Raw genomic sequence first — 20,351 nt, 5'->3', positions numbered from 1 at the left:
GATTTCTAGCTTTAAGATTGTTTAATTCATGTTTAGATGCAGAAGGATAGTCAAGCTGATTAAAATTTTGAGTCAATAACTTTAACTTTTACTTTTCATTTAAGTAATTTTAAATGTATTAAATGGTTCAGATGTTGTAAAGCCAGTTGTATTTGTTATAGAATTTCAGTTTTCCACATTTTGAGTTGTGCATCATCCTGAAGGCTAAGAGTAATTGATTACCATGGTCAATGTCCAAAATTGATCTAATCAGGGCGGAATGGTGCTACATTCAAAGGAGATTTCATTTCTTCTTTGAACTCATGAATGATGATATAATCTGAATGTTATTTATAATCCTTTTCAAAAAAACAAAATTCAACAAATTTATCTTAGAATTTCATTTTACGAAAATGGTATTTTATTTATACAAACTCGTATGCTTTCTTTAGGCAATTACAATTACATTTTAAATACATTTTAGTATAGCTTAGAATATGTAGTAAGTAAATATAAAGCAATAAATAGTTTTACTTTGATGTGATCATTTCACACTTGTGTGTATAGAATATTAATGTACATTTAGAGTGGTTAAACATGTTTTTAAAACTATTTTTGAATACTGGTTGTAAATATGTGGAAGGTAAAGAATACTTATTCTCTATATTTCTTATTCTCTGTGTTTCCTAGAGACTACCATTTTGTCATGTAAATAAATATTGTTTTTAAAAATTTGCGACTGTTGGTAGTTTTTAACTGTAAGAACTCAGTACTTTAAGAATATTAATTATTCATTATATCTGATGTGAAATATTTCCTCAAGTTTTTATCTGTAAATGTTTATTTTTACTTTTCAAACTACTGAAATATGTAAAAGGAAATGTGTAAAAGGAAATATATAAAAGTAAACATTGAGCACAATACAGCATTTCCAGAGATAGCAAATTTTATTTTATTCTGCATTTTCAGACATTTATTCTTTTATGCATACAAACATATATAAATATATACACACTTACACACACATATATATTCAACATAATTTTTCATAGCTTGCCTTTTTCACTCAAAAAAGTGTGGCTATCTTTTTATGTCCATAAATATAAATCTATATCAGTGCTTACAATACAATAAAAAAGTTTAATCATATTATTTATACCAAATGTATTTAATCAAATAATTTTGCTAAATATGTATGTTATGTACTTTCAATTTGATAACTATAAACTTATGGATATATATCTTTGCGTCCAGTCTTTCAATGTTTTATGAAAATACATTTCTAAAATTTGAATTGCTGAATCAAAGGTAATGTCATTAAATTTATTAGACATATATTCAAAAGGAGTATTTCTAAAAGGCTGTACAAATTTATATACACGTGGACATTGTATATAATTCTCAACACCCTCACACTCAAAAACCTTGTGTATTATAATTTATTTTCTTCTTTCAAGACATAATAGAATAAATATCAATTTAATTTTAATTTATGTGATCGACAATGAAGTTATGCATTATTTTCATTTTTTTCACTTGTGTGTTTATTTTAAATTTGTTATTGATACCATTCATGTCACTGCAATTTTTAATTGGTATTCAATTGCATTATATTATTTATTAGAAGTCATCATGTAGAAATTTTTCAACATTTTATTATGAAAATTTCAAATGTGCAGTGAAAGCCAGTATGGTGACTCATGCCTGTAATCTCAGCAATTTGGGAGGCCAAGGCAGGAGGATTGCTTGAGTCCAGGAGTTCAAGACCAGCCTGGGAAAAATAGTGAGACCCCAGTCTCTACAAAAAAAAAAAAAAAAAAAAAAATAGCTGGGCGTGGTCGGCCACACGTTTAGTCCCAACTACTCAGGAAACTAAGGTGGGAGACTAGCTTGAGCCTGGGAAATTGAGGCCGCAGTGAGTCATGATTGTGCCACTGAACTCCAGCCTGTGTGACAGAGCAAGACCCTGTCTCAAAAAAAAAAAAAAAAAAAAGGGGCAGTGAATTTAAAGGTCTTTTACAATGAACATCATTGATCTACCACCTAGATTCTAACACTAATATTTATTTAAACTTGTGGCACAAACCAATCCATATTTCCTTCATCCTATCCATATATTATTCTACCTTATTTTTGGATGCAATTTAAAATACTTTGCAGGAATCAGCGTACTTTCGCTTAAATACCTTATTATTACTATCATTAACTAGAGTTCAAATTTATTTATTTTAATATAAATTTACATATAATAAAATGCACAAACCCTAAGTGTACATTCCAAATTTTGACAAATATATACACATGTATAACCCACACTTTGATATTTTAGTACTCATGTGGATAGTTTGTATTTCATGGCTTTACTTTTCCCTTTTCTCTTTTGAACTCTTTAATGTGTTTCCATGTGAATTTTTAAACGTAATTAATTGTGTGAATTTTCCCTTTTATGTATTCTGGGTTTTGAGTCTTCCCTAGAATTGCCCGCACATCAACATTGTAAAATTACTTATTATTAGTCTTCTGGTATCTAATTCAAATGTGATCGGAAGTTGAATGAAATTCCTCCTGTTTTATAGCAAAGTTGAGAGAAATAATGAATAATTACCAACATCAACTCCCTCCCATATTTAAAAAACAGGGCAGAACAAACACATTGTTCATGACTATTAATCAAAACAGAGCTAATTCCAACCAAACTATGTAAGAGAAAACTGGAAATCTCTTGGTATTTGTTGAGAGGAGACTTTGAGGACATAATAAGTCAGTATTCCTATTTTTTCCGCATCTATTGCTTAAAAAGTACAATTTGAAAATAATTCACATATAAGTACCTGAAAAGAAAAAAAAAGTCATTCAAATCAAGGAAAAAAATCTAAAACATGAACAAAGATAAAGTTTGCAGGTAACATTCTGTATGACAATTTTTCTACTTGCTGTTTGAAACAAACAAAAAAAAATGAGCAGTTTTATTTTTAAATGTGAAAAATCAAGGAAGTACCCCAAACAATCATAACCTGCTAGTATAATTTATACAACAGGTTATGCTCAGAAATTTCTTTGAAAGCACTGAGGGGAAAAAGGAATAGAAACCTAAAATGTTTTTGTCTTATTTAAAAGATTTTTCATAGTGCTCATTAAGAAAGCTCTGGGGTTTACAAAAAACAGATAATAAAGCTCAAGTTTAAAATGAACAGAAGAGTATTTATGTAGGAACTCTTCAATGTGATATGTATTATAAAGTGTTTCCACGTTAATGTATTAAGCTTCTATTATTTTCATTTCAAAATAGATTGCCTTCTCAGGTAACAGGGGGTTCAAAGAAATATTAATAAATGGAATTATAAAACTATCTTTCTTCAGAAAAAATGTAAGCAATTTATGAAGGCAAATTGTAGTTTTCATTCACCAAAGTTAGGACCTCATACACCTACAGAGATATTATCCCAATTGACAAATGACCATCATTCACTTCTAAATCTCAAGTCCATGGTCCATTACTCTGTGAATCTTTTTTGTTTTTGAATATAGTTAGAATTCACCTCTCTTTCCTTGGTGATCCACTTACCCATTGCCAATTACACTAGGATTCCTGTAGCTCTAAGTTATATGCATGTGTTTATTTGTCTGTCTCTTTCAAATGGGCTGTGAGCCTCTAAAGCAGGAAGTGGTGTATCATTCTGTTATTTGAACTTTAGAGTCTTGAATGCTACTTTTTCTTTGAATAGATAAGTGACTTAAATACAGGAATGGAAAAGAAGATTATTTAGAGTATTTGTATCAAGTGTATCCACATTTCTGAATCTCAGTTACTATCACCCTAAACCCAATCAAAACCATCCCTTACCGAACCTGCTTCAATGCTTACAATCAGTCTCCTACTTTACCTTAGTCATTCTCCTAAATATTTGAGTGGAGCAAAGGCTACTCTGACAGACTGTTAGGACAACAAATGTGAATTAAAACTGTCTTAGGCAAACTTAAAAGTGTGTGACGCCATGGAGTTATCACTTCAAAAAGGCTTCCCTGTCTCTTCCCTACAATGGGCCTTCACACATTATTCTGTATCACATCACTCTTTCATTCAGATATTTACAACCTGTGCTTCCCCTGTTGACTTGTGTGAAGAAGAGTTTACTGCCTGCTTAACCACAAACTGCAAATGTCACAAAAATAGTTTTTGTCTTTTTTATTTAATATACAAAACATGAGCACAAGTACCACAAAGGCCAGCATTTAGAATGTTTTTGTTTATTCATGTGTTCTTGCTTCCAAGAACAGTGTCTGGCATATTTCAAAGCTCAATAAATATTTGTGGAAAGAATGGATAAATATTTTTCCATAGCCTAAGATGCATGTGGAGAAAACATTTGTGGAATTATACATTATTTAATTCATTAATGTTTATGTTTATTTAAAAGCCTCAACTAATCAAATTTAGTAAAAAATTAAATTTCATGAGCAAAACGTGTTTTTATAACTCAACTTGAGCTTGTGTTATACATTTTTACATGTATTACATGTGTTTCTATTATAACCCAATAACTTTAATGATGAGAGTTCTAAACTATATTTTCACATTTATAATTTATACTAGTAGACATACTTTTGTGTACATCTTGTTGAATCAGTGACTCACTACTTAATTTTAAGTTTTGGAGGAATGGAAAATATAAAACATTGACAAGATACTTTAAATTGTTGAACTTCCCCAAGAAACGTAATTATATCCTTAAAAATATCCATTCAATTTGATAACAAAATTATGCATCCACACTGCGAAAGACCCAGACCAGTGAGAAATTAGATATCTGGATGTTTTTGTCATGCTTTGTTACATAGGCTGTAACAATAAAGCTATTTTTATTTTCTTCATACCAACATTATAAGCCCACTATGAAAGCAAAATACAACAGATAAATAGGTATTTGTGTTTAATTAACCAAAAATTTGAAACTAATTATATGTTTTGATATTTCTATTTACAAAGTTTAAAAACTGCCACTATTTCCCACAACTTTATTCTCAAAGTTGGCATGTTATTACTTTTAATTGGTCAAGAAAGAAAAATGTCTCACACTTGACATTTTCCCACATATTCACTTCTTGAAACAGCTGCAGTTTTACTAATCTGTGTTTCGAGAAAAATTAACAATCAGTTCTATTTTTATTCATGGAGAAATTCATTTTGAGCTATTATTCCATCTTAGATCTCTAGTATTTGATAGGCTTACAGTGGAAAAGGTTAATATTGTCTCCTGGATAGAATTAGCATCCATCAGATGCATTGACTGGACCCATTTCTTATTATCGATATTTCGAGATATTCACAAAAATCACTGCAAGAGGCAGAATAAACTGTTCTCTTATTGGTGCTGGTATCTCTGTGGGGGAAAAAAAAGCATAACTGACTGTAGCCATGGGGATTCAGACAATTGTATGGGGACTGATAAGAGGGATTTATACAAGGTTTCATATTTCTAATCTCATATGGTTTCTTTGTAGACATTATTAGACTTATTGTTTTGCTATTGTTATAATTTTTTCCAGATGAAAAGATATGGCTAATGTATGTTCCTATGGAATTAAAACTACTCTCAAATTAACCTTAATGTATTTAATCTTAATGTATTTAGGCTATGCTTGAAAGGAAAGCACTAATAAACTTGCTTCCATGAAACAATATAAATGCCCCTATGTAAGCTACCTAATTTTAAACTGGAGTATGAATCTATAAATTCTGCATTACTTAACTTTAGTATTCATAATAAGCAATGTGTATTTAGATATATTTTGAATCTATCACGATACATAAATGATAGTTTTAAAAGGAAAAATAACTCATATAAAGAAATAGACATGGAAACTAAGTGACATGACTTGTACTAAAATCCCAGTATCATTATTTTCTTTGCAAAACAGATATACTGACGGCTTACCTGAAACAATAGGGAAAGGAATTCCATAGAATAGCCCATGAGGGTAGATAGTACTACCAAGAAAATTGCCACTTTTGTTTTGATTACTATGTGTCCTATATATATCTTTGTCAAAGTCATATTTTAGAAACAAATTTCATGCAACTAACATAATTATATAACTACTAAAAATTTTTATGTTTTAATTTTGAAATCAGAGGTACAATTTCAATACACAGTACTTATTCTCCTGATTGGGATTTGGCGGTACCACAAAATGCACATAAATTACCAGGAACTTGTTTTCGTGTTCATGAGGGGACATTATGCTTTCATCATTTGCATTTCTGAGTACCTCCCTATGTTGTTGTATAGCTTTCATTTGCTTGAGAATAAGGATGGAGGGAATATAAAGATGATGTCAGAGATAATACTTAATAGTTGACATTTAATTTAGGATTATATAAGAATATAAGAGCCATCCTTATCCATGAGGTATGTTACATATATTGAAGGAATAACAATGAGGAGAAAACTCTTGCCCATAGTCCAGGAGTCTGGGATGAGGTTCTTCTTGAAGGTTTACTTGAATCACTAGGGGCTCAGCTATAATTACTTAGCAATGCAACAGGTCAGGGAGAAAAGGCCCTATGTTGTAGCCTTTTGGAACCACCCTGGGTTCCAGAGTTACAACAGGACTCAGAATTTACCAAGAGGCTGATGGGAGAACTGTATGAAGTCAGAGGTCTTTGCACAAAAGGTTAGGAATCACTACCTGCTATCCCCAGATGAAGGAAAATGAAATTATAGCGAGAGCTCATAAGTGACAGGTGCAGTGGAAGCTGAGATGAACCTTCCACTTGATCAAGATCACTTGATCACATGATCACTTTTACATTCTTTCTAAGCTGAGAGACTCACACTCGATACAGAATCAGCAGTGATCACTAGCAGATGTCAACAGCACATAACCAATTCTGTGTCAACAGCACATAACCAATTCTTTGGAAACCGTAGAAATCTGAGGACATAGCCCTCAAGGTATTTGTTTGTTTGCTTCCCCTACCACCATGAAACCTTATAAAATAAGTTCCATTTATCCCCCCAACCCCTCCCCTATGAATAGGCACTATCTTAAGGAGACAAAAACTAAGAAGGAAAGGTGTCTGGGAGACTAAACATTTTTACCTAGAAGACACTGAAAATCTACTGGACTAAATTTTTATCTGAATAAACATTTCATATTTTTTAATGCTAAAAATGGGTAGGATCTTCTAAATTTAATAGAAACATAAAATTTATATTTTTCTGAACATCTAGTAATAAGAGCTGTTCTTTTAAACCTGCTATAAACAAGAGAGTTTGAATCATTAAGTTCACAAAGATGGATCAAGGACCAGGGGCATCTACAAGTCAATGAAGTAAGAGAAAAAGATAATACAAAGTCTTGGACCTGACGGTTGGGATAGCAAGATGAAGAACATAACCTCTGTGAATCTTCTGGATCAGCCAATAGAGATAAATGTGGGCCCACACTCACATAAAAATAAACAAGCAAAGGAAGAAATCCTCTGGGTCCATGTGTTTCCAAATGGAGAGTCCAGAAGAGATATACAGTTTACCGTTGAACAACATGGTTTGAACTAGGCAGATCCATTTATATGCAGATTTTTTTCAATAATTACAGTTGGCCATCACTATACGTGGGTTCCTCATTCACATTCATCTGCCAAAATCAGCTAGAAAAATAGTATTTGCAGGAAGCTAAATCCGCATATATGGAAGGCCAACATTTTGTGTCCATGATTTCCACAAGGCTGACTGCGGGACTTGAGTATGCATGGATTTTGGTATATGCAGGCAGTCCTGAACCCAATCCCCTGAGGATACTGAGGGATGATTGTATAGATATAGATATATAAATATAGATATAGATATGTACACCACACACCTGTTCTAAGTGATGCATGTATTAATACATTCAATTTAAGTGATGACCCTAACTCATACTATTACTACTCCCTTTGATGACAGTTGTGGAAAATGAGGCAAAGAGGTTAAATAATACATTCAAGGATAAAGAGTTAGTAAGTGACAGAGCGAAAATTTGAACCGAGATAGTTTGTCTCCAGCTACTGTGTCCTGACTGCCATAACACTATTTCTCTTGCTCCAGATTTTGGTCCAATGGACAATGTACTGGAAAGCCTGTAGTTTACTCAAGTATGGAACAGAAACCAGGATGTAATTTCCACAAAGGAGCTCTGAGAAACAGCTGAGATATAATTTAAAATTTCTCTGAAATAAAGTATGTTGGCAAATGGAGTAAAAAAGGTATATATGAATTATGTTTTTGGTGAGCTATCCAGATCATTCTGCTGCATGTAGGCAACACATCAATGCAGATATTGTGTGATTACTTGGTTCATATGCTTTGTTCGATTGGCTATAATCCAGGTGATGCTGGATGGTATAAATATTGGTTAAAAATCGTTGAATTATATCTTCAAGAAGTAGCCTAAAGTTATTCTCTCTGTGTGTGCCCTTAGAAAATCCAAAACTCATTGAAAATAGTGTATCAGTTTTCCTGATAAAAGAGAAAAAAAGAAGGAATTACTAAATACCTGGAGAGAAAAGTTTTAGTTTTTTTTTTTTTTTTTTTTTGGGTGGGTGGGGAGGAGAGTCTTCTCAATAACAGAAATCTATTACTACCACCCTGTGGTAGAAAATTTTGCATTTAGCAGTGAGGACTTAAAAATAGAGTTTTTTTGTTTGTTTGTTTGTTTGTTTTGTTTTGTTTTGTTTTGTTTTTGTTTTGACAAGGTTTTGTTCTGTTGCCAGGTTTAGAGTGCAGTGGCCGGATCACAGCTCACTGCAGCCTTGACTTCCCAGGCTCAAATGATCCTCCCACCTCAGCTTCCTGAGCAGCTGGGACTACAGGTGCATGCCACCATGTCCAGTTAACTTTTTTATTTCAGTTGAGACAGGGTTTTACCATGTTGCCCATGCTGGTTTCGAACTACTGAGCTCAAGTGATCTGCCCGCCTTGACCTCCCAAAGTATTGGGATTACAGGTGTAAGCCACTGCGCTTGGCCATTTTTGCCAGTCTATGATGATTTCAATACCTTCCACCTGAATGGAAGCTGCACAGATACCAGCTTTCAAGGAACCTAAATAAGGTCTTGGATAACGTTGATATTAGCCGCAGTCATGACAGATTATTCTTGAGTGGAGGGTCCTTCCTTTGATCCTGTGTGCTGTTATAGAAGCCTCCAGACTTCTGAAGTGACCTTGCATTGAGATGCTGGTAGAAAGATGAAGAGAAATAAATCATTATTTGATGCAAGACTACAATTGAAAATAATATATGCATGTAGCTAATACTTTCCAATGTACAGTTTGGGGGTGTCTATCTATTCATTCATCAGTAATTTCCTAGTAAAAGCCTGCACTGTCAGTACTGTACTTAGTACTGGGAGTACACTGGGAGTGGCTAAAGGTGGTTCCTGCTTTCTTGTAGCTTACTGTGAACTCTTTGAATTATGATACTTAAGAGTGTTCCTCATTTATTGTTCCATGGAACATTACTCTGGGCAAGGCTAATCGTTTAGCCTTCACAAAAATCTCAATGCTCAAATGAAGGTAGGAAATGCTGTTTCTTGGCTCACTCTTAGAGATTAATCGTGCGTATTAGTAATTTAAAGCACAGGAGAGCCCTACAATTAACAAGCCTGTCTAACCAGCATTTTTTTCTCAAACTTATTTGAGCATGAATCATTTTTAAAAATATTATAACTGCTTATATATTATTAGGTAAAATACCAGTTTGGGATGCAATGGTCTCTAATATAATGTTCATATGCATTAGTATATTTTGAACTTCTGATCCTTTGTGAATCTGTATCAAATTTGAGTTGCTTCAGTTCTCTGGCTTCAGCAGAAGTGCATCATTCTAATGATGTTCTTGAAGGACTATCATTTCCCTAATTGATGACTTTGTTCTGTTAGAACTACTGAAACAAAAATCTTATCATCCCTCTAAATAGTTAGAATAAGATATTAACAATGCTTTTTCATCCATATCAATTTTAAATGCTTTGTTATCCAAATCAATTTTTCTAATGGTAATGAATATTTCTAGTTTTATAAATAAAAAGTAAGAAAATGATGTACCATTCCTTATTTTTTTATGGAAAGCCTACTGACATATTTGGCATTAATAAGGAGAATTATCAAACACCTTTACTTAAAAAAAAAAATTCTTCCTGCATTTAACCTAGAATATGCTGTGGAGAACTGGTCTGTGAGAGAAGCCTCACTGTACATGAAAACCTGTAATTCATAGTGCCTGCTCCTGTCTTTCATTTCAGGATTCATATTGGTCACATTTTTGTTATCTGCACATATGGTGCATTTACATAAAAATCACATCTTTCCCAATATTCAGTAATGTAGGCCTTTGTTTTTATTTGGTTCTAGCTGCATATATATCTATCTGTTTGAAGTTTATGTGAAGATTCCAAAATGAATTCACATATATCACATAACCAAAATATAAATTATTAGTTATCTATTGCTGCATAAAAATTTATCCCCAAATGAAGTGCCTTAAGAAAAAACTTATCTCACAGTTGTGAATGTAGTTCAGTTGTGTTCCTCTGGCTCAAGGTCTCTAAGGACACCGAAGTGAATCAGCTTATCCAAGATGTTATTTAGCCACAGTCATCTTAGAGCTGAATTGGAAGATAATCCACCCCAAAACTTGTCAAAGGGACTGACAGTAGGCCTCAAAAGACGCTCTTTCACACTCACTCATGTAGCTATAGGCAGGCCTCAGAATTTTACTGGCTGTTGATGAGAGATATCAATTCGTCTTCAGATGGACCTCTCTCCTCATAGGGGTGCTCGCAATAGGCTGTTTTTCCACTGAGGTAGGGGGTTGGAGAGAGAAATAGCAACACTCAGAGCTCAAGGCTGAAGATACTTTCTTTTTATAACTTAATCTCAAAAGTAATATCCCATTATTTCTGATATTTTCCATTCATTAAAAACAAGTCTTTAAATCCAACCCAGACTCAACAGTAGGAATACCAAGACTCAGAGATCATTGGCGGTCACCTTAGAAGCTGCCTACCACACCCATATTCTGTATTTGGTGAAAAGACAGTGATGTCGCAATTCTAGACTGTTTTCTCTCTTACATTTCCCAAAGAGATAAACCTTTATTTAACTAAACTGATTTTTTTTTGAGATAAAAGAGCTGTTTTATTGACGCTTTATGTGCTAGGTATTTTACATGCATTAACTCCTTAGATTCCAAACGGTCCTGTGAAGTACCATTATCTGAATTTACAGATAAGGAAAGTGAAGCTTGTGGAGGTCATTGGCTCAAGGTTATGTGGATGATGGATTCTTTTTTTTTTTAATTATACTTTAAGTTCTAGGGTACATGTGCACAACGTACAGGTTTGTTACATATGTATACATGTGCCATGTTGGTGTGCCGCACCCATTAACTCATCATTTACATTAGGTATATCTCCTAATGCTATCCCTCCCCCCTCCACCTACCACACAACAGGTCCCAGTGTGTGATGTTCCCCTTCCTGTGTCCATGTGTTCTCATTGTTCAATTCCCACCTATGAGTGAGAACATGTGGTGTTTGGTTTTTTGTTCTTGTGATAGTTTGCTGAGAATGATGGTTTCCAGCTTCATCCATGTCCCTACAAAGGACATGAACTCATCATTTTTTGTGGCTGCATAATATTCCATGGTGTATATGTGCCACATTTTCTTAATCCAGTCTATCAAACTATACTACAAGGCTACACTAACCAAAACAGCAGGGTACTGGTACCAAAACAGAGATACAGACCAATGGAACAGAACAGAGCCCTCAGAAATAATACTGCACATCTACAACCATCTGATCTTTGACAAACCTGACCAAAACAAGAAATGGGGAAAGGATTCCCTATTTAATAAATGGTGCTGGGAAAACTGGCTAGCCATATGTAGAAAGCTGAAACTGGATCCCTTCCTTACACCTTATACAAAAATTAATTCAAGATGGATTAAAGACTTAAATGTTAGACCTAAAACCATAAAAACCCTAGAAGAAAACCTAGGCAATACCATTCAGGACATAGGCATGGGCAAGGACTTCATGTCTAAAACACCAAAAGCAATGGCAACAAAAGCCAAAGTTGACAAATGGGATCTAATTAAACCAAAGAGCTTCTGCACAGCAAAAGAAACTACCATCAGAATGAACAGGCAACCTACAGAATGGGAGAAAATTTTTGCAATCTACTCATCTGATAAACTGATATTTTTTAAGAACGTCAGGCTAACAGATATTAAGTAAGACAGACAAAAATATATATAAAAAAAGGAAAATGTCTCTACTGCAAAGTAATGTAACTAAGTTTGAATCATAGATATACAAATTCAATTTAATTCAATTCAATAAATAATAGTTTACTACTGTTTTAGAAAACTATTATTAAATCCTGTACAGGATACAAAATGAAAAAGAAAAACGCCATGGTTTTAACTATGGGTTTTTGTTCAGGCTCATCTGCTTATTGGTTGGGTGACTGAGACAAGTTGCTTACAGCAGTAAGTGTTCTCATCTCACAGGGATATTGTGAGGTTAAAATGAAATAAAGCATATACAACCGTGTAACTATGTAAAGTTCTTAGCATTATGCCTAGTGCATGGTAATCACACAGTAAATAATAATAATCATGATCATAATGATAACAGTGAAGTAAGCAATAACCTAACACTTGCCAGAGCTGTTCTAATTGCTATATAACTATCAACTCATTATTTTGTTATTATTAGTCAAGAACCATGCTGCTCTGGGGTTGTATCATGTCTATGCTACCTAACAGCTGACTGATTTTTAGTCAAGTTATTTGACCTTCTCTATGCTCCAAGTTCCTTGTTTGTGAAATGAAGATAGCGATAGTGCTGTAGACTCAGTATTGGAAAAGTTTTTTGGAACAATACCTGGTACATTCTATGTGTTAATTAATTTTTAATGCAAAATATTATTGCATTATAATTATAAAGTAAAATAATTATAATACCTGACAGAAACACTTCCTAAAGAGAAGGACAAAATATAATTAGAGTACTAATGACCTCTTTGTAATGTATATGGGGAGAATAAAAAAATAATATCGTGGGAAATACATGAAATTTGTTACGGGAGAGTATGTAGAAAAATTGAATTTTAAGAATAGACTTTATTTGTTTAGGTTTCTTACCTCTTAAGAGTAGTTTTCAATAGTGTATGCATATGAGAAACACCTTGAAACTTTTCAAACTCTAAACATTCTGGCCCCATCCAATTACAACTTAAGTGTTCTGAGGTGGGCTGTCAGCTTTCATGTATTTACTGTTTCAAGGTGATTCTAATATGTAGTAGTATTAAAAGCCCATGCCCTAAGGCATTGATTTTCAACTCTTAGCTTGCACCAGTTTCACCCGAAGTATCAGAAGAAAAACAGACAACTAATAAAATATTATAGAGAAGCAAAAAGTCTCAATTTGATCTTCTAATATGAATAATATTTTGTTTCTGAAGAATATGGTTTTTTCCATTTATGTTTAACAAATGTCCTATACTACTCAACTATGTAAAGATAGCTGAATAGAAGTTTGTTTTGAAAGACAGTTTTGGAAAGACAGATGACATTTATGTCTAGAAATGTTACATAAGAATTTCTTAATAAGGTGCACCTTTAATGGTTACGCATCAGAGGCCAAAAACAAAGGATTTACTGGACTGTACATTGAAATAATATATGCTCTTCCCTAGCCCAACTAGGGGTAATGCTGAATTATTAGTGATTTATTTACATATTATCTTCAACATTGACTCCTATTGCTGGAGTTACTGGAAACAGGAGGCGGAATTAAAGATGGTTCTCATGCTGTTGTCCATAATGTTGTGCTATGTGGTAGAGAAGGATGCTACGTGCAGGAATCACAAAAGAATAAAGCCAATGTTAAGTTTCATTCATTTTAATTATAAACATGTTGTACTGCTCAGTGACATTAGGAAAGGGATTTTAATAAAACCAACCATTCTTCTTAGTTTTATTTCTCCTGCTCCCACAGATAAATTTTAAGGATATGTGTAGTTTAATTTTAAACTGTGTTTAATGCAATGAAGTAGTGGTGCATCATGGCAGGGCCTCAAGCATTTGAGTTAAGCTTCTTTTTTAGAACTGGATACCTAGTTATGACTATAGTTTCCTCATGTCTAAATGAGAATAGTGGCGTTTACCCCTCTGGGTGGTTGTGAGGGTTACATAAGATAGCATATGTCAATCACTTATCCTATACCTGCTCATGATAAATGTTAGCTGTGAGTTTTGTTATTGTCTTCATCCTGTATTTCAGTTATTTATTTATTTCAAGTAAATAAAATGCAATAAAACAGGAAACTTTGAAATATAGTAATAAAATATCTGTTTCATAAAAGTTACCAGATGTTAAATATTAAAACTTGAATTCAATGCATAATTTGTAAATATCTAACATATATAAAATTCAGTTATATACTATATTATAATTTGGCAACTTCTAACTTAACTAAATCCAAAATTAATCAAATTAAGTTGCCTTTTACTCTGAATGCCGTTAGAATAATTGATAAAGCCTTTTTTTGAAGTTATGAAAATGTTCATTTTTTATTAAACTTTAATTATGAAAAGTGAAAGCTATAGAATAGAAATGTGTTTTGAAAAAATGATCAAAATTAGCAAATATTAAGATGAACATACAAATTGGTACAATGATGCTAAGTATGATTAGCCTAGAAATACCATTTTCAAAATAGTTGATTATAAGGTACTGCAGTTATCCATCACATGCTTTTGTGTATCTGTTATGTTCTCATCATAGCACTGTGCTTGCCTGTGACAAGATATGTCAGAGATAATGACACATGGTGCTTGTCTTTAGGTAGCATATGGCTTAATGGTGGATACAGAAATGCCTTATTAAATATAAAAAATAATTTAATTTTCAATTTTGTTAAGAATAAAAAGAGTTAAGAATGCAAATTATGAGAGAGTATATAAGTCCAGGACCCAGAGGTTTTCCAATGCAAAGGCATGTCAAGTGATAGCTAAAGAATCAGTAGTACATAACCAGGCAAAAATCAGGGGAAAGATTATTCCAGACAGAGAGAATGGTGACATGCATATAATGTGTGGGTGAATATAACAAAAGAGGTTAAATTAGTAAATTCAGAAGAAATTTTTGCATTATTTGGAGCTTCAAAAAGTGAGTCAGAGATTTAGTCTAAAAAGGCAAGAAAATAAACCAAGAACTAGAAAGAGAAAGAGAAAAGATAATATCTAGAACTATGAAATGGGTTGTTTTCTTTTAAATGTATTGTGTTTACTGCAATTCCAAGGACCTTCTCAATATGTTCGTTACATTATGGAAAGGCATTATGAGAAACACACACAGGCACACATATACACACACACACACACACACACACACACAGAGATTAAGTATATAGTAAGTAGCTACTTGGGAGGCTGAGGGGGGAGGATTGATTGAGATGGAGTCAGGGCTGCAATAAGCTGTGATGGCACCACTGTATTCCAGCCTGGGTGACAGAGTGAGACCCTGTCTCAAAACAAGCAAACAAACAAACCACTGTAAAATACCATCTCACCTCACCTTCAATGGCTATTATCAAAAGACAAAAAATAACAAATGTTGGAGAGGCCATGTGGCGAGAAAGGGGAACCTTCACACACTGTTGGTGGGAATGTAAATTAGTGCAGCCATTTTGCAAAAAAGTATGGAGATCCCTCAAATAATTAAAAATTGAACTTTAGTATGATATAGCAATCCCAGCACTGGGTATATATTCACAGGAAATGAAATAAATATGATGAAGAAATATCTGAACTCTTATGTTTATTGTAGCACTATTCACAATAGCCAAGTTATGGAATCTAAGTGTCCATCAACTGAAGAATGGATTAAAAAAATGTGGTATATTTACCCAATGTAATATTATTCAGCCATAAAAAAAAAATTAAAATTCTGTTTTTTGAGGCAACACGAAATTGCCTGGAGGACAATATGTTAAGTGAAACAAGCCAGGCATAGAAAGACAAATGCCACGTGATCTCATAAACGGAATCTTCAAAAGTTGATCTTCTAGAAGTAAAGAGTAGAATAGTTGCTAGCAGAGGCCTAGAGGGATTTGGGAGTGGGGGAATAAGAAGTTGTCCAGTGGGTACAAAGTTACAGTGAGATAGCAAGAATAATATTTAGTGTTCTGTTGTACAGTCAAGTGACTATAGTTAACAATAATATATTGTATATTTTTAAATAGGTAGAAAAGAGAATTTGGAATGTTCTCACCTCAAAGAAATGATAAATATTTGAGGTTATAGATATGCTAGTTACCCTAATCATTACATATTTTATACATGTATTGAAACATCACACTGTATCCCATAAATATGTATAAATATTACGTGTCAGTTAAAAATTTAAAAAGAAAAAGTTTTGTGTTGATATGTTTATGTGTATTGTAGGCAGCAGGATATTCTGCTTCAGGTTGATGGAGGCTCTACCATCTGTTGCACATTGCTTCATTGGTTACTGTGGTAGTGGAAGAAAGAACTAGAAGGTTCCATGCTACCCCTTCCTTGCTTTTGCCTATAATTGACACTCATCTTGCTACATCTTCAGAATCATTTTACAATTACACTTAATATTAAAGTGGAATTGTGGGAAAACACAAAGAATTTTATTAAGCACTAAGGTCTCTAGTATTGTGCTGTAATCCTTTCTTTCTTTCTTATATGCTTTAAAAATGTCCAACGTGTTCATTTTGCCAATGGTTTTGCTTTCAGCATATGACTTTTTAAATTATAAAGATATATTTAACAATTGTAGACATTATAAAGACATATTTAACAATTATAGAAATAATTGATTTCAGAAGTAACAGATTAATAAACATTAAGCCGAAGTTAAAACGTAGGCCATTATCACCCCCCAAAACCTTTAACATTTATTTCTAATACATTAGAAAATAGAAATGTCAGGAAAATGGTAAAATGCTACATTCAGAGAAAGTGTTTTTTCTCAGTTGAATTATTAGAAATATTAATATGTACTTTTAAGATTTAATTTAATTTTTTAAGTATACAATCTAGTTTGGTTTTCTAGGCATTCTAGAATGTAGCCAATTTCTAAAAAAAATAATAATCTGGGCCTTCAATACAGCGATAAGTCCAATTGAAGTTTATATATTGGCTGTTTGAAAAAATTTGCTACATAAGAGTACAAGCAGAATTCAAGACAAGAATCAACCATTTCTATCTAGAGAGGTAGTGACTGTGTGTACAAGTGTATGTACTTAAGTGGGTGTGAGGGTAATCATTAAAAGGAGAAAGTATTTAAAATAGATATTGAAATAGAAGTAAAATTTCAACTGGAGGTAAAGAAAAAAAAGATAATTGCAGACTGACGAAACAGGCTGAAGAAGAGCACTGAGTAAGGATCGTCAAGGAGTCAAATGAGAGGAATTCAAAGCAGTGCACTCTGGCCAGAATGCAACATGCAGAGTGCCTGGTGCTTTAAAGGGTTGGTTGGAAGTAGAGTACAACATGCACACAATGCTCTGCTTAGGATCTTGGGATCAGAGAAAAATAGTTTCCATTCAGGGATAGTGACTGTAAGCAAATCCTGGTAGGAAGTCACAGGGCATGAGGAACACACCATTATTCCTTTTGGAAGTTAAGAGGTTACTAGAAATTTGAGTGGTGTGATACAGGAGAAAATAAACTTATCAGGAGGGGAAGAAATGGAAGTAGAAACTTTTAAAGAATGATGACTATTATATAATAGCCTCATTTGGTTTAAAAAGTTAATTTAGGGGTTTCAAAAATATAAAAGTCATTGATTTGCCTCTAAGATCATATACGTTTATTTCACTTTTTAAAAAGAAAGCCTGATGTATATATCCTATTAATATATCAAAACTATCCAAATTATATATGATCCCTCTTGAATATATATATTGGCATGCCATCTGCAGAATGTTAGTTTAGGGGTTATAGAGTCCTGCAAGAGACACATAGTTATGATGAATACTGTTTCATTTATTTTTATACAAATGTGTCAATGTAGCTCTCTGAAAGGCTTCCCAGAGGAGCCCATCCCTTTGCCAAAAATATAGGAATGATCTTTCTTTGAGAAAGTCTCATTATTTTCCTGTGAGCATGTATTTTTAAGTAAAATTCTGTGTCTAATAATATTATATTTCGAATACAGAGGCACGATATGGACAGGGGGAAGGTTTAGAAATAGCTTAAAAGAGATCAGGGAAGGAAACAGACAGGCAAGTGTGACTGATGCCAATTTGCTGAGACCTCAGAGGCATAAAACTGCTTCTGCCATCTCCACAGTCTTAAGAGGCTCAGCAGATACTCCCCCCACCACATGACAGGCCCACATCTGGAGATACCTCTAAGGATAAAGTGACATCTCTTTCTTTATGTTAGCCTGTTAGATTTTATATTAATAGTATTTGGCACAATAAGAATATGATTTGTGGGAGAAAAAAATCAGTAAAAATGTTAAATGAGGTGGATAGAGGTTTATGACACAGAGGAAAAGAAACACAATACAAAAATATGTGGCAAGAGAATTTATTCAGTGATGGTATGTGATACACAGCAGGAAATTTCATTATCTAATTTCATACTCTCAATTCCCTTTTGGATCAAGGATTTTAGAATTTAATCACTGTCACAAAATTATTCTTCTAAACATCTTTCTAATAGTAAATCTTAACACTATTTCCTCAATCTTCTCTAAGGGGAAAAGTAAACAACCAGCTGGGCACCACCCTCTGAATGATTTATTGTTCAAACTTAAGATAATTATTATTACTCTGCCATCTTTAATTTTGATAATAAAAGCTCAGTAATTTCAAATCTTGGAACTTCATCCACATCTTTTAATTTATGAAACTACAACTATAATAAGTTGGTTATATCTCACACAAATTTATACTTACAGTGAACTTCTAAAAATATTATTGCATATGAAAGTGTAATATAATATGCTGTTTTATTTTTGAATGAAGGTTTACAGTTCATCTTTTTATGTTTTCTTTTTAACTCTTAACTCCAAATACTGTTGTCCCAATAGAAAGGGATTTATGTTGGCCTTTCGTGTAAGTCCATTCTCACACTGCCAATGAAGACATACCTGAGACTGAGTATTTATAAAGGAAAGCAGTTTAATTGACTGACAGATCTGCAGGGCTGAAGAGGCCTCAGGAAATTTGCAGTCATGGAAGAAGGGGAAGCAATCACCTCTTTCTTCACATGGCAGCAGGAAGGAGAGAGTTAAGGGAAGGGGGAAGCCCCTTATAAAAACCATCAGATCTCATGAGAACTTTCTCACTATCATGAGAATAGAATTGGGGACATGGCCCCCATGATTCAATTACCTCCCATGGGGTCCCTCTCACGATACCTGGGGATTATGGGAACTACAATTTAAGATGAGATTTGGGTGGGGACACAACTGAACCATATCACCTTTTAACACCATCACATTAAAAACTTTGTTAGTTCTCTTCGGCTATCTCCAGCAAGTAGTAAGTTGAGCCAAAGGATTGTAAAACCAATGATGATAATAGTGTTATACATGGCAGCAAGGATTGTACTATAATCTAAACAGCTGGCTGTTTAGTTTCATGATTAGTGTTATCAAATGTTGCTTAGAGAAACATCTTCTCAATGGTAGCCTAAAATATGGAACATTTAATGCATATACTTCAAGATATTTTATATTTGAACACTCAGATTTTAATAATCTTTGTCTTCTAAGCTTTGGAAATAAAATAAAAGCATGTATTTAGAGTTAAGTGATCCATAACTTGAATTTTAAAAGATGTTTGACATCTAAGAAAAAAAATCGTACTGAAATTACTAAGGCATTTTAGTTGAAAAGAAAAAAATACGTCTAGTTAAAGATAAACTGTCTATCATAGAAATTTTAGTGGCTCTAGATTTAGACTTGCTTGTAATAGAATTGGACAGGGAATGTACACACTACTACTCAATATGTCAATGGGTTTATTTTTTACTTTACAAAATTTCTTTATTCCCTCTAATAACAAATATTTTCCTATCAAAATTATATTTCCTTAACTTTTTAAGTGCAATTCTTATTCTGTGGTGGGAATGAACACACTTCTTTATGCGTTTCATTCTTCAGTTGTTTCAACCTAATTTTAAGTATAAAAAGTATGTTGCTACTCAAATGTTCCACAGTTCTGACAATCAGTTTTGTCTCTAATGGTGAACTTGACAAGAAACAAATGCAGGTATGTTCTACATTTAAAAGTGCTGTCCTAATTCCACAATGGCTACATTCCTTA

At 33.2% G+C, this 20,351-nt stretch overlaps 1 protein-coding gene and 1 long non-coding RNA gene across 10 annotated transcripts in view; one reads left to right on the top strand and one right to left on the bottom strand.

Annotated features, from left to right (window-relative positions):
* Positions 1-20,351, top strand: part of LOC100609532 (protein eyes shut homolog) — a 2,075,858-nt gene that overhangs the window by 181,572 nt on the left and 1,873,935 nt on the right. The window lies entirely within an intron of this gene.
* Positions 8,849-10,820, bottom strand: LOC107975186 (uncharacterized). Its single transcript, XR_008548536.2, has 2 exons — positions 10,707-10,820; positions 8,849-9,198 (listed from the first exon to the last, which is right to left on the bottom strand). It is a non-coding gene; the product is annotated as an uncharacterized LOC107975186 (long non-coding RNA).

Source organism: Pan troglodytes, chromosome 5 (assembly GCF_028858775.2).
Source record: "Pan troglodytes isolate AG18354 chromosome 5, NHGRI_mPanTro3-v2.0_pri, whole genome shotgun sequence".
Lineage (NCBI taxonomy): Eukaryota > Metazoa > Chordata > Mammalia > Primates > Hominidae > Pan > Pan troglodytes.
This window is presented reverse-complemented; position numbering and strand designations above follow the sequence as displayed.